General features: G+C 40.0%; 1 protein-coding gene across 16 annotated transcripts in view; it reads left to right on the top strand.

Moving 5' to 3' along the window:
• Positions 1–919: 919 nt before the first annotated feature.
• The window catches only part of Adgrl3 (adhesion G protein-coupled receptor L3), a 776,587-nt gene continuing 762,821 nt past the window's right edge, over positions 920–14,685 (top strand). For 4 of the 16 annotated variants that reach the window (XM_047566091.1, XM_047566085.1, XM_047566087.1 and 1 more), the window contains exon 1: positions 925–2,572. The gene's annotated coding sequence lies outside the window, so the exon portion shown is untranslated. Of the gene's footprint in view, positions 2,573–14,685 lie in introns of all 16 variants that reach the window. The other 12 variants (XM_047566090.1, XM_047566088.1, XM_047566089.1 and 9 more) reach the window with 6 other exon arrangements.

Raw genomic sequence — 14,685 nt, 5'->3', positions numbered from 1 at the left:
TTTGAGCTGTGAAGAATGAATGAGAGTTTTGATAGTTACACATGTTGGGTATAGTCTGTTAATTATGATGAGGTTTTAGTTTCTTCAGATATCCTGGTATTCATGCTGCCTCCTTAAGAACTCCCAGAGGGCATTAGATCATTCTAACTGTATACAACCAAACACAATTTGGAGAATCTGACCATGAATGTTTATATGTTTATAGGATGCATACAATAAATTTGTAAAACTTAAGTATATAGATACAAAAGATAACACCTAGTTATTTGAAATTTTAAAACTTTAGAGCAGAAAAAGACTTTTAAGGAACGATGTACTTAACCCTTTCATTTACAAAGACCAAGAGGATCAGTAATCAACCAAGGTCATTTAGTTAACTTCAGCAAACTTTCCCTCTACCAGAAGGTATGGCTTTGGATTCTGCACTTTCCTGTGTCCATCATGTTAATTTATATAGATGTTGTGAAGTAAAATCATCGAATCCTCACACCCAATTACCAAATATACTTTAAACTCTGTAATGAACTTGCAGGCTGAGGTAAGTTTAAGGAACATAAAATGCACCAAAGGCAGAAAATGCTTTAGGACTTGGTACCTGCACAATGTAAATACGGAATAATCTGCACGGGGGAAAAAAAAAAAACATTGGTAGGACTCAACCTGATATCGTTAATTCACCTAGAAAAGAGTGGGAAGAGAAGAGAGGGAGGGAGAAAGGAAAGGAGAGGTAGGGGGAGGTGGAGGAGAGAGGGGGAAAAGAGCGGGGAGTGGGAGAGAAAGGGAGAGAGGGAGAGAGGGAAGGAGAGAGGGAGGGAGAGAGGGAGAGAGGGAGAGAGGGAGAGAGAGAGAGAGAGAGAGAGAGGGAGAGAGAGAGAGAGAGAGAGAGAGAAAGAGAGAGAGAAAGCGTGCCTCCCAGTCGAGAGAGAGGTACCCTTTGTCTGACAAACCCTGAAAAAGAAGCCTCTGGTAGCAGCCCTCTCCTTTCCACCTCCAAGCGTCTGCCGAGCTGCTAGGTGGAGCCCGCAGGCACTCCAGATCCGGGTTTTGTCGGCCACCCCCTTCCCCGGGCTCGAGCCCCCCTCCGGGGTTCTGGGAGCTCTGCTGCTCGCTCGCCCGCCCGCGGATGGTTCATTCTGGCCTCGGCTCGGGCCCCGGCAGAGTCCGCCGCGCGCAAGCTGCAAGGCTCCGGCGCACCCGCGCTCCGACCGGTTTTCAGCGCGTCGCCGCTTCGATTGCTCGCCTGCCCTCTAGCTCCAGTTCAGGAGCGGGGATGCAGATGCTGCGGCTGGTCCGGGTGGGCGCCTCCACTGCCGCCGCCGCTGTCGGCATTTCCCGGACTGCTTGTTGCCTCGGCTCCCGCAGCTGCTGCCGCTGCTGCCGCCAGTGACTCGCCCCCCTCCCCTTTCTTTCTTCTCTTTTCGCCTCTGTCCTCTTTCTTCGGGTGTGCGCGCGCGCGGGTTGCACGGTTTGCTTTGGCAGAAGCTCGCTCGTGTGTGCGCGTGTGAGTGTGCTTGTCTGGAGAGCGCCAGAGCCTCGCTCGCTTTTGGGAGTCGAAGAAGAGAAAGAACCGAAGCGGCGGCGGCGGCGCGGAGCCCGGGCCGCGCGATGAAGCTCCCACATGCCCGCAGCTGCCCGGCCCGACCGGCGAGCTAATCAGCCACCTCCCGGGCTCGGGGCTCGCCAGCCCCCGGGACGCAGCCCTAGGCGGCAGGGCACCCGCTCTGCCCGCGCGTCCCCGCGGTGCACCCGGGAAGGAGTTTGCGTGGCTCTCGCTCCAGCTCTCAGCACAGGTTGCGGGCGCGAGAGCGGACCCTCGGCTGGGAGAGAACCTTGGGGGGAGGAGGAGGAAGAAGAGGAGGAGGGTTTGGCGGAGAAGCCACCCCTGGCCCTCGCGGCTCCCCCTACCTATTCCATCACTCCCGCTCCGAGGCGGAGAGAGGAGGACGAGGAAGAAGAAGAAAAAGAAAGAGAAGGGGGGTGGGGTGGGAGAACTGGATATAAAGATCGGCTGGGGGGATGGTGGAAGATTTTTGGTCTCCTCAGCAGCGTCTTTTCTTAAGCGGCGGCGGCGGCGGCGGCGGTGGCGGCGGCGGCAGCAGCAGCAGCAAGAAGAGAAGCAGCTCCAGCTATGACTGCCGCATGTTAATAGCTGCCACTTGGGTTCCTGGACTGCCGCTGGAGACTGAGCCTGACTCCGAAGTTGTGCAACTGTGAACTGGGAGAGACATTTGAACCCTCCTTTCTCTTTGCTCCGCTTTTGGCCCCTTGGGGTGTGTGAAGAGGAAACGTAAAGGACGACAAGCATTTGGCTTTCCCCCTTTCTCTTTCTCCATGGCTGTGTAGCACAAGAAAGGGAAGAGAGACTTTTGTTGTTGTTTCCTTGACTGGGGTCTCCACCCTCCTGCTGCCTCCTCTGTGCTTTACCATTTTTTGCCGCCTGTGGTGGGGGTGTCTTCGCCGGGGCCAGTCCATCCTTCGCCCCGGGCTCAATGGCTGGATTGTGGAAACTGCACCCCGCTGCAGGTTGTTGAGCAACTGATGGGACGATCTCAGGGACCGGCGGTTACAGAAGGTAATTTATTCTTCGCACTCTTCTTAATAGTGGTCGTCCTGGTCTGGCGCAGGCGGTGGCTTCCTCCGGGAGGGCAACTGAGGGGGTGCGGGGTTCACGCACACTCACCCTTCCACTCACACACTCGCCTTCACACACTCGCCCTCTCACACACACTCATCCGATCGTGATGCGGGGCGGGAAGGGAGCCTCCTGGCTGGTGGGCGCTCAGGTCTGGCACGGGTTCGAGGTTTTTCCAGCCATTGGGCGATTTGGCGGTTGAGCAGGATGAACGCGAGAGGAGACCCGGCGCATTCGCTGTCGCACACGCTGGGGAATAGAAACGGTTTCCACCTCGGGAATTTTCCCTCTCCTCTCACCCCAGTGTCTTCCCCTGGTAGGGGCTAAAAGCAGCCGAGGGGGCGCCTTTTCTCCACTGGACTGGAGCTCTTGCCACTCAAGGCAGGAGCGTGCTGGAGGACGGACAGGGACCGGGTGAGAGGATGGGCTCTGAGGTGATGGAGAATGCGGGTTGGTGTACCTTGTGCGGTATTCCCTCGACGCCTATCTTGGAGCATCCAAGGTGGCTGAGATTGCCCAGGTCGCGCCCCAGAGTTTGGAGCCGCGCTGCCTACCCACACCCCGCCTGTTTTGTCCCCTTCACGGCAGTTTGGTTTAGATCTGCGTGCCCAGGCTTTGTTAGGCGTTTATGACTGGAGAAAGCTGCCACTTTTGCGGGGGACCGGGGACTGAGGTGTACTGGTAGTGGGCACTAGGCAGCGGTTGGTGGTCAATGAATCAGGGCGGCTGCGGCTCGCGGGTGGGGTGAGTAGAGCCCTGGGGACGCGGGTTACAGGTAGGAAGGCAGGCACCCTGGCGCTTTTCTCCCCGGAGAAGGGAAGTCTGGGCTGCAACCGAGCGTTGGTGCCGCCGCGACCCATCCTGTGGTCCCACGTCGGAGCTTGCAGGCTGAATGTGCCAGGCCCCCAGCAGTTTTAGGTGTGTGTGTTTGTAGGGATGGGGAACGACCTCCTCTACCAGGGTTAGTTGGCAGTGGGGTCGGCGTTTGCGTGTCTGGGTGTGCGCGTTCCTGCGCCCGGAGGATGTCAGGGAGGTATGTGCTGGGATGGGGGAGCTGATGCTACTTGAGTAGAGCTTGCTTATCGAAATCGCCTGGGATCAGCTTAACTGGAAAATCTGGTTTGGGGAGTCAAGGGGGCCCTGTAGGATTACGAGGAAGCCTCTCAGTGTGTTCTCTCTTCCCCGGAGAGGCGCAGCTCAGCGAGATGCGTGGGACGCGTGAGAGCCGCTGGTGCAGCCCTCGACGCACCCTAGATTGGCCCTGGTGAGGACCTCATAGAGTAGTCATCCCTGTAGCAGACTGAAGTCATCAAGTCAAACCAGCATAACCCCAGGTCCTTTGAATGCTCTGGCTACTTTCCTCCCACCGATAGAAACATGCGTTGCCTTTTTTTATGGCTAGCGATTCAGCAGTTGGGTGAACTCGGCGTACGAACCACCTCCGGGGTATCTCCTCCCTGTGTTCCATGTGATCCTTGCCTGCGGTAGTTAGAGAACATTGTAAACAACAGTGTAAGCATCCACAATCTCCTTTAGAGCTGAACCTGGTGTCTGTTGTGTTTACTTTACTGGGTGGATTACTCATTAGGAAGTATAAGCCTTTTTGCACCTCTGATTTTACATCCTTTCAGCCAGCTGCTGGGGAAATGAGACTGCATAGACTCTGGCAGGAGGAAAAATTACCTTCTGTGTTTTGCTCCGAAGTAAATAGGCGGTCTGCTAATTTTAGTGTCACATGGGCTACCATCCTAGTTAAAGAATGTCATCTTAGAATTTGCAGAGAAACACTTTAGTGATTTTACATTTGAAGATTCTCCTGTATCTCCCAATGAGATACCAGAGCTTAGATTTCCCTAATATATTTTTCAGTCTGTGTTCCAAATTATTTAGAGTTCTGGCATCCAGTTTATCTTTATGTGGATTGTTAATAAAATTGCCAGTTCTTTTATAGTATCACCAAAAGAGGGTACCAGATAATTTGTGTAGGAGTTAGGAGGATATTTGTGTTGAAATATCGTCAGCTTTGTTTCATCCAATCTTTCTTAATCTTCTTCCTTATTTTTTCGTAACTAAAGAAAGGGTAAAGAATGTAAAAGATAAACAATTTATCAACAGTTACTTTTGCAATGATAACTACTTTTAAATTTTAGTAATTAAATCACATTAAATTCCTTATTTCTGTATTATCCCAGACTGCTTTGGTGCTTGTTGCAAATGGCTGTGTCCTATTTGGTTTTGCAAGTATAGCACTGTATAATGGGTACTTTGTTTTTAGGTACACTAATTTTTGGATTTTTTTTTTAAGATACTGACTTCTTGAAAAAACTTAAGTTGCCGAAGAAAAATACTGAATCACGATACCTGATTTTGATTTATATTTTTATAGGAGTTATTGTTAGTGGTCAACCCCCTAATAGAAAATTTAGAGAGTTTTAACTAATAAAAATCTAGTATCATATATATGTTTCATTTCTAGGGTGTGTGTGTTACAGTCTTTATACTTGTAAATATTTCCAAGGATTTAAGAATACTTTTTCTCCCATTTTGGAAGATCTCATCACAATGATCCCCAGTCCTTCCATTAGAAGATTTGATCAGATCTGTTCTTTGTTTCCTAGCAGCATGTGTTTCCTAGCAGTCATACATTCCACAGGTCCTGATGTCATTAGAACAGTGTCTGTCAGTTTATTGTGCTGTCTTTAGCTGAAGGTGAATGTGTCAGTGTTTGAATGCCATTCCATGGCACTTCTTTATCACTAAGTATTCAGTAACCTGCTCCACTGGAGTATATGGTTGATTGAACTATTTCTAAAACTCTGGGTAGGAGGAATGATTAGTACAAAGGTTATGTGAACTACTTAATTTTTCTTAGGTAGAGACATTAGGCTGCATCAGGCATCCCTGACCAGAAGAATGATAAGCCAGCATGTGATTTGTCTGATGCTTTTGATGTCTCAGTTTAGGTTGCTTGGTGTGATTATTTTTCAGATTCACAGTCCTGCTCAAAAATATGAATGAAAGGTTTTTCAGAAATGATTTTCTTTATAATGTTCTTCTTGTGTCTTACAATTTAAATATTTCTTTGCACAGGGAAAAATAGCAAGTTTGGAACTTACTGGCTCCAGGTGCTGTGCCTGCTATTGTTTCTAGTAATTAGGATAGGCAAATTTTTTTATGGACTTGATTTACCTTTGATTCCTTTTTGTAAGTTGTAGCCAAGGAAATCATAAATAGTAGATTATAAAAGATTACAAAATGACAAGATTGAAGTTAATTAAATAATATAACACATAACTGAATTGTTTTTTTACAATTTGATTCAGACCACTTTCAGCTTTGGTTGAAACTCTCTTGGAAAAGTGCTGCCAAGTAGAAGTGATGGTTACTATTAAAAGTGGGTGTTTGGATCAGAAATCAGCAAAAAACTGATTGAGATTCTTTTGTATTTAGGATCAAACATGGGTTTTTTGAGAAATGCTGCACTGTTTTAATTTAGTATGATGTGAACTGTGAGAGCAGTCAGAATTTAAAGAGAGAAGATCCTGATCCTTCCTCAACTCTTGCAAATGACTGTTTTGCCTTAATTATTTCAGATTTGCATTATATTCAAAACATGTATTTGATCATTTAGGGAGGTACCCTAAAGACAGATTATATTGTAACTCAGCATTTGTTTGCTCTCAAGTTTATATGTACACTTAAATTACTATTGCATTTATGTAGTTTTCTTTCATGTAAATACATTTCTTTAAAATTACCCTATTTTACAATAAAAGAAGTAGAAGAGTTGAATGTGTGCAGGGACTTCCTGGTATTTCCTTTGTTATCTCTCTGACTTTCACTGTATTAGTATGTATGTCAAGGGAGGGTAGGGAGTTGTTGATCAATGCAGAGAAAAATTCAGATTTTTCATTCATTGTCACTTTGATATTGATGTTAGTTGATATTTGGGAAAGTAGTGTGAGTGTACTCCTGGAAAGCATTTGTGATTTCTGGGATGTGCAGGTTTCCCCCAAAAAACCTCTAATGTATTACCCTAGTCTGAGTATGAATAAAATTAACTCTACTGATGCATAAGTAACCAGGTGTAATTTTTTTTTCCTCTTAGAATTGTGAATGTGCTCATTGGTTCACAAATACAAAGCATAAAAAAGAAAATTAATTGTCTTACTCCAAACTAATTAACTTCTCCATTTGTTTTTGGGGATGAGTGAAAGGGTTGAGTTCTTTTTGTATAGAATCAGTATAACAGAACCTCTCTCTCTCTCTCTCTCTCTCTCTCTCTCTATATATATATATATATATATATATGTATGATTTTTTTTTTTTTTTTTTGTTAAAGAGCATGGGCTGGTTTTGGTAGTGCTGGGATTAAACCATTTGCCTCTGGCATGCTAGCAAGTCTCTACCACTGAGCCATACCCCAGGATCTATAAATCTGATTAAACCATGCCTTGCTTATGCCTTATGGACACTTTAGAACCTACTTTTAATATTAGTGAATGCCTTTATAAGAGTAATTACAGAGATGAAGTTAAAATTTATTCCATAATATTCCAGAACTTAAATGTAATACTCTTCATATTAATCCTGTTATTTTGAAAACCACCTTTGGGGTGGAAAAATAAATCACCCAACTGAATATTTCTGTCTTGTAGAACTTTGTATGTAATTATTTTTGAGGGGCTGACAATGCTCTTATGTAAGGATTCTCAAAGTGTGCTTTGAGGAATTCTGTGGGTCTCTGGAATCCTTTCAAGGGTGTGCAAAGAGGAAAACCTTTTCTTTACAAGTCTTAGACATTATTTACCTACCACACTTCTTCTTCTTCTTTTTTTCCAGGTACTGGGGATTGAACCCAAGGACACTTAAGCACTGAGCCACATCCCCAGTCCCTTTTCATGTTTTGAGACAAAGTCTCATTAAGTTGCTAATGAGGTGGCTAAGGTTGTGACTCCTGCCTCAGTTTCCTGAGTCCCTGGGATTACAGGCCTAGCCCACCATGCCTGGCACTAATTTTTTAACAAGTGTACAGTGAAGTTTTCCAGAAGGCATATGATGTGTGTTGACATCATTGCTCTGCTGACATATGGTACGTGTGCTTGCGTAGTCTTGTGTTTTAAAATGTTCCCAGTTCGTTAGTACATAAGTACTGTAATATATAACTTAATCAGAAGTCACTTTCGACGTGTAAGAGAATCCTGCACCAAAACCATTGAGAACTGTCCAAATTAACTTCCAAGGTCAATTTGTTCACATGTGTCACCCATACAAGGAGTCATATAGGATGAGAAAACAAGTGACTGTTCAAGCTTTAAAAAAGAACAGACAGTTTGGATATTTTACTAATTAATTATTTGGCATTTTCATTATTCTGTTTCCTAAAATTTTAATGTAAAAAACTTGCTTTTAGTTTTTTGAATCCCTTTTAGTGAAAGATGTAGGTTTTAAGCATGACTGCTGAGTGCAGCAGGTGTATCCAGAATGGCAGAATGGTGTAGAGGTGAAAAGAAAGGGACTTAGTGCATTTTCCTTGCTTTGAGAAGCTATTTGGTTTTGGGCAAGATACTGGATCTCATGTGCCTCAATTTCCTGATATATTTTAATGAGTTTAACAGTTACCAGATTCACAGATTATTGTGAAAATTTAATGAGTAAATATATGCGAAGCACTTAAAACAGTTCCTGACACGTAATAGTAAGATATAATCATTTCTGCTGTCATCGTCATCATCATCATCATCATCATCAGATCTCATCAGGGTCCTAGGAAACTTTAATCACTTCATTACTTTAGAGTATGCCTTATAATGTTACTAAATTTAAAAGTTTTTTATAAAAATAATCTTGGCTCTGTTTTTCTCTTGCAATTTAAAACTTATGAGAAGTTATTGACATTTTTTATAGGAAGAATTAGTAAAACACCTTTGTTAGTTTTAGCTAAGTTTGACATTGGATAGCAAGTGTAAATGGCCAATTAAAAATAGATTTCAAAGACCCTAATTGAATATTTATGTATCTTGGGAATTATTAGGGAGGAAATCACTTTTCTGAAGTGATATCAAGATGACTCACTGCAAGCTTAATCTGTTAATCACTATCTAAGCACCACAACAGGCCATTTTCAGTGAAAAGGATCCTTGGGGTAATTATACACTGTAGTTCAGTCTGTTTGTGAATAGTGATATATCTAACTTGTGAAAGAAGATCCACATATAGATCACCTTTACTTGATGCTAAAGTTTAACTGGAGAACTGTAATACATCTCAGTCAGGCACTTTGACAACTACATTTGAAAACTTTCCATTATAAGCCATCTATGGTTTTTGCCTGTATCCCATGTCATATTGTAATTTCTGAATTGTTACTAAGAAATTGGTATTATAGCAAACCTGTCACCCTCAGCAATCTGTCATAGTATTGTAGAAACTAAACTATACTCCATAGATAAGTGTAGCTGGCAACTGTTCTTAATTATTTTTCAGAAATGACCTTTGGTTTGGAGACACTTGAATACAGTTTCCAGTGCACAGTTTTCTAGCTCTACCTTTATCTATGAAATAGATAGAGATAATAATAACCAGATTGCCAGTTTGTAGAGAAGAATAAGTAGATAAAAATTTACCTGGTAGAGTGAGCATTTAATGCATGGTACCTGTTATTATTTATCATAGTATTATTAGAAATGTCCTTGAGTACATCCTTAAGAAAATTTATCTAAACCAAATATCATTTTCTTAATTGAGGAGTTCTTGATGAGCTACAGAAATCAATAACATTTTCTTAAGCTGTTGAAAAAGGTTTCATGTCTTTTATTTGTCTCTCCCTCTCTGCTTTTTTTTAACCTTTTACTATCCATTTCTGAACTCTTCCTCTTAAATAAAGTAGTCTGGTCAGCTACTAAATACCCACCAGAACTCATAATCCTGATAGAAAAAAATATTTTTGGCATCCACTAAACACTGTGCTTGAAGGTTGACTTTATGTCAGGTATAAGATGAAAGTAACAATTTAATTTAAGACATTTTAAATTAAAGAGCTGATGATCTTTTCACACATGTCAACAGCTCTCTAAGCATTAAGGGCATCAAATATTTTTATAATGTAGTGAAATAAAGTCATCATAAACCTCAAGATTTGTATCACAGATTTCCATACTTTTAAAAGACTTATAATGCCAAAGTACAAGGCCTCATAAGATTGCTATAAATGCAAAGGAACCCTTAAAAATGAGATCCCCAAATTGTTTTAAAGACTAAAAGAATCAAAAGTCTCATACTCATAAATAAGTCCAGGTTTTAGAATTAACATCTGTATTTCAGTGACACCTGCCATGAGAGAAGTTTTTAAAATGTGTGATTTTTACCTATAATCATACAGCACATTTATATGAAAAAGAAGGGTACAACATAAATGGTGAAAATGAATGAAGAAATAAACTGTGCATTAGACATCTGACTTGCTAAATTGTACCAGACTTAAATGTTTGAAAGTATGACTTAAGAAAATGAAAAGCCAAGTAAGAAGTGACACCCCCTTGTGTTTGATCAGCTCCTGTTGGTGTTTCTGTGTCCTGCAGAGGCAGAGCGTGTTACTATTCAGGACAGCCCCGGTGGCTAACAGTAGCCTGAGCCTGTGAGAATAGGGGAGAGACTCAAGCCCAGTTTTTGATGTTCTGCTTGGGTGGGTAACTTGAATACTAAAATGCATTCCATTGACAGCTGACCCTGTAAGAGGTTTCTCAACAGTCTCCTGTTTTGTTTTGTTTTGGTTTGTTACCCTCCCTCCCCTTCTTTTCCTCAAAGCTCTTCCAAATAAATACTTTTGGATAAGAGGAAATGGTTCTGATTGATGGTCATCTTTTTGTATGAGATTTTCTTTTTGGCAAGAAAGGAAGAGCTCAACTGGTTTATATTACCATTTTTTTCTTTAATTTTCAGTGTTCTTGATTTGTCAATGGCTGATGGTTTTTTGAACCTTGACTCAGAATACTGATCATGAATTCAAGGAGTAGACAAAGAACCTATTGAGAAATAGTTTTGTGTTAACACAAGGCATGTGTATATCTATTGCATTTCTTCTTTATCTCAGCTTTAAATATTCAGTTGAAGTTGTCAGTGAGTTTTAATCATATTATTAACTGTAGTTGACTTTGGAGGATGTACTGAGGCAGTCATTTTCTTTTAAAATAATATATGGTCTTTTTTAGACAATTTCAGTTAAATTTCACTTTCATCTTAAGCAATTTTTATGCATCACAGATAAGTATTTTATAGTCATTCTGAAATGACAGATTTTATGATAGTATCTTAATTGTCATATGTATTAAAATTCAACTTATAAGATTGAGTAGAATGGCATATTATTTTTCTTTGAATTATAAGATACCTCCACTTAGCTTAAGGCTGACATTATTAATTTCTTGGGAGGTTATTGTGATTTTACCTAAAGACCTTGGGGAAGGATGGATGTTTACCTGGGCATCAGAAAAATTTAGCTCCTCAAATACCACTAGGCTTCTGCTGTTTTATGTCTCTACCCATCTACTGCTTTTCTTCTCTCTGACAATTGGAATCTTTCCCTTTTACTACAGTCTGAACTAGATACTCAGCTTTTCATTAGTCTGCTACATTTTTGAGCATCTCTAATCTGGAATCCCAAATCTGAAATGCTCTGATATCCAAATTTTTTGAGTACCAACATGAAGCCACAAGTAGAAAATTCCTCACCTGACCTTGTGTTGCAGTTGAAATGCAGGTATTCTAAAAATATTGTGTAAAATTACCTTCAGGCAGAGTGTATAAGGTGTCTATGGAACATGAATGAACTTGAGTCCCATCCCCCAAATACTTCATTAGATATATGCAGGTATTCCCAAATTCCCAAAATCTGATATCCAAAACACTTCTGGTCCCAAGCATTTTGGGTGAGGAATACTGAAACTGTATCACCACCATACTGCAGCCAATAAGGGTGTTGCAGTTCTCCTGTGAAGGGAGTTATCTTGAGAAGAAATGGTTCAATGAAGAGAAGGATGTTGTCCATAGTGAAAGGAAGAGGCACCAGTACTATCTGAATGTACATTATAGTGACCCTTTGTTAATCAAGACAAATCTGGCCTTTGTAGAATTGGTTAGTAAACCTTTCAAAATGAGTTTACTTGTTTCCTGTCAGTGGATTGAATGGTCTTGGAAAATGGCTCCCTACTCATCATACCCAGAATAGCCAACAGAAATGCAAATAAAGGGGTTCAAATCTTCAGGTTTATTTCAAAAAACAGCTAAGTCATCCATGAAACTGACCAAATCATGTAGATTTTGTGTACATGGAAGTCATCAAGTTTCAGAAAGATGTCGCTTTACAAAAGCAGTATGTGTTTTTCTGTCCTATAATGGTGGAATTGATCTTGGACTATACTGATTAGGGGAGCTGGACTCCGGTTTGTTGGCACTAAGAGTGTTGGATTTTTCCAGTATATGCTTAAAAATTCAGAAAATAATGTTGATCTTACAGGTTTAAATGTTATCTAGGCATTGAATACATCCATGAGAACAGAACTTCCTCATTGGCATGGATGAATAACTCACATATGAACTCTGCTAGCCCCATTAACATAGTCCTTACTGAAAAGGAACACATTGTTTCTAAACTGAAAGTACAGATTACACAGAAGAAAATGTTTTCCCAGAAGAAATTGAAGAAAACAAAACAAAACAAAAAAGAAAACTCATGGCACGGGAATAAATGCAACATAAAATAAGTGCAAATACAAGTAAGATCAGGAAAAAAAACCCCAGAGGTTTACAGATATGTATTCTTCAGAGGCATTCATTATTTTACATTTGCTAGTGTATTCGTTATGTCATGTTTCAGTTGGTAATATATTTTTATTCAAGTAAACCTTCTTTTGAAAGGCAGAATATTCAAAAGTACATCGAATTGGATATTTTAAATAATTGAGCATAGATTACTTTATAGTTTCCTAATGAATCCAGAGAAACTATACTTCAGTATGCCAATAGTAATATTTTTTGGATGACAGTCATCTACCATGGATCTGTTATTATACAGTGTCTGGGTAGTGTTTAATGCTGAGATTTGACCAGATGAGGTAAGGTGGGGATTCAGAGATATTATCTGAGTGTAGAATTCTCCTAAATTTGATGCTTTTTACTTTTCTTTATTAAAATTGGAAAGTTCTGTTGAATTTTCATTTTCATTTTAAGTACAATTCAATGTAAGTAGTAACATATGAAGATATTATGGGGGACTTTTTAAAGGTTAGTAGAAACCTTAATTAGAAGAGGTTCCATGTACAGTGACCTTCTTTATTCTTGCAAATCCTCAGAGAAGAAAGAGCACTAAAAATTAGTATGCTGTCAACATTGTATTTTTATGATTTGACGTTATTAAGCAAACTTTGTGAGTATTTCTTTTTTTTGGTGCATTTGATTAAATGTGTGATCTTATCTTGGTGAAATAGCATGCTGGGCTGCAGACGGTAGTGTTCAGAAATGAAATTTGCTTAAAGCCTCTGAGCAGACATTCATTCAGTGAGACCTTTCTTGAATAATAGATGATAGTGAGATAGCAGTGGTGTGCATGTGTGTTTTCTTCCTTGAATTTAAGGAACATTGAGACAGGGCAGCAACAATAACAACAAAAGTAATGGGGTATGAAAGAAAACATTAGGTTTATAAATGAGAAATTAACCTGCTTTATTACAAATGAATGAACAATCTGTATGAGGGACCCAGTGTCAGTGTCAGAGGACAGTATGCTAGTCCATATGCTTTGTTTTAGTAATCCTGCTGTGTTATTTTCCCCCTGCTATTCTCTCTTAGCTTGATAGATGTTATTCTGGAATGAATTTTTTCTACTCTCTCAATGTGTATCATTTATGTTCTTTGATTCTACTTGAGTCCCCATAATGGCTGGATTCTCATTCCTGTTCATTCTTCCCAGTGTAGCTGATTGTACATTCTGAAGATGCTATTTACATTATATTTCCTGATGAGAGTGCATTCTCACATTGAAGCACTGGTGACATATAGAGATATATAAAGTTAAAACATATCGCTCAATATATTGTAATATATTGGAATAGTATAAAATTCAGAGTTCTTTTCATAGTTATATATTTACTTTGATTATCCACATCTGTATTGTGTGTCTGTGTGTGTATATATGTGTGTTTTAATGGGATTGAGACTAGCTATATATATGATTTATATAATTCCAATTTCTCAGTGCAATTAGTTTTTTGAAAGCATCATTTTTAATATTGTAAAATGTTTCATAGTATAGATACAATAAGATTTATTTAAACGTTTACTTATTCATGTGGGTTGTCATTTTTTACTAGAATAAATGATGTCACAGTGAATATATGAGTGTTGAAGCTTGGTCAACTCTCCAGTTATTTCTGCAGCACAGATTCCTTGAAATACAATCACTTGGTTAAAGAGTAATAATTTCTGTTTGAATTTTACTACTTGGTTTCAGTGAACCAGATGCATCATTGCTCTTTGCCTAATTGGTTCTTTGAACATTTTGAAATTTCTTTGGAATTGCTCTCAGTTAAGTGTAAGTTAGTAGTTATTAACTTTTTGTTATGTAAAGTAGTATGCTTATTTTTATTTTTTATTTTTTTGCAATTTTTAGCAGTTGCTGAGTTATATGTGTACCAATGTATAAAAACTGAGATCAGTATAATAATCAATAATAAAAATGGAAATTTACTGGATATTAATATTCATACTTTTGAATTTAATATAATAGTAAAACAAAACCATATAATAAAACTTAATTATGATGAATTATTATACTTTTTGTCCTCCCATAAAAATCTCTTAGTTTCTTTGTTTTGAATGGACCGCTTATCTCTTCAGTTCATCTGAAGGGTCAACTTAACAATGCTCTCTTTGGGAAAGAAAACCTCTTATGGAACAAGAAAATTGATGGTTTGGTTACTCTTTTAAAATTTAAGTATTAAAAGTAGGAATAAATGATCAGTAAAAGTATATGAAGTAAATGAAGTTTGTCTATTAAA

The sequence above is a fragment of the Sciurus carolinensis genome, chromosome 10 (genome assembly GCF_902686445.1).
Source record: "Sciurus carolinensis chromosome 10, mSciCar1.2, whole genome shotgun sequence".
In the NCBI taxonomy this organism is placed as follows: Eukaryota; Metazoa; Chordata; class Mammalia; order Rodentia; family Sciuridae; genus Sciurus; species Sciurus carolinensis.
This window is presented reverse-complemented; position numbering and strand designations above follow the sequence as displayed.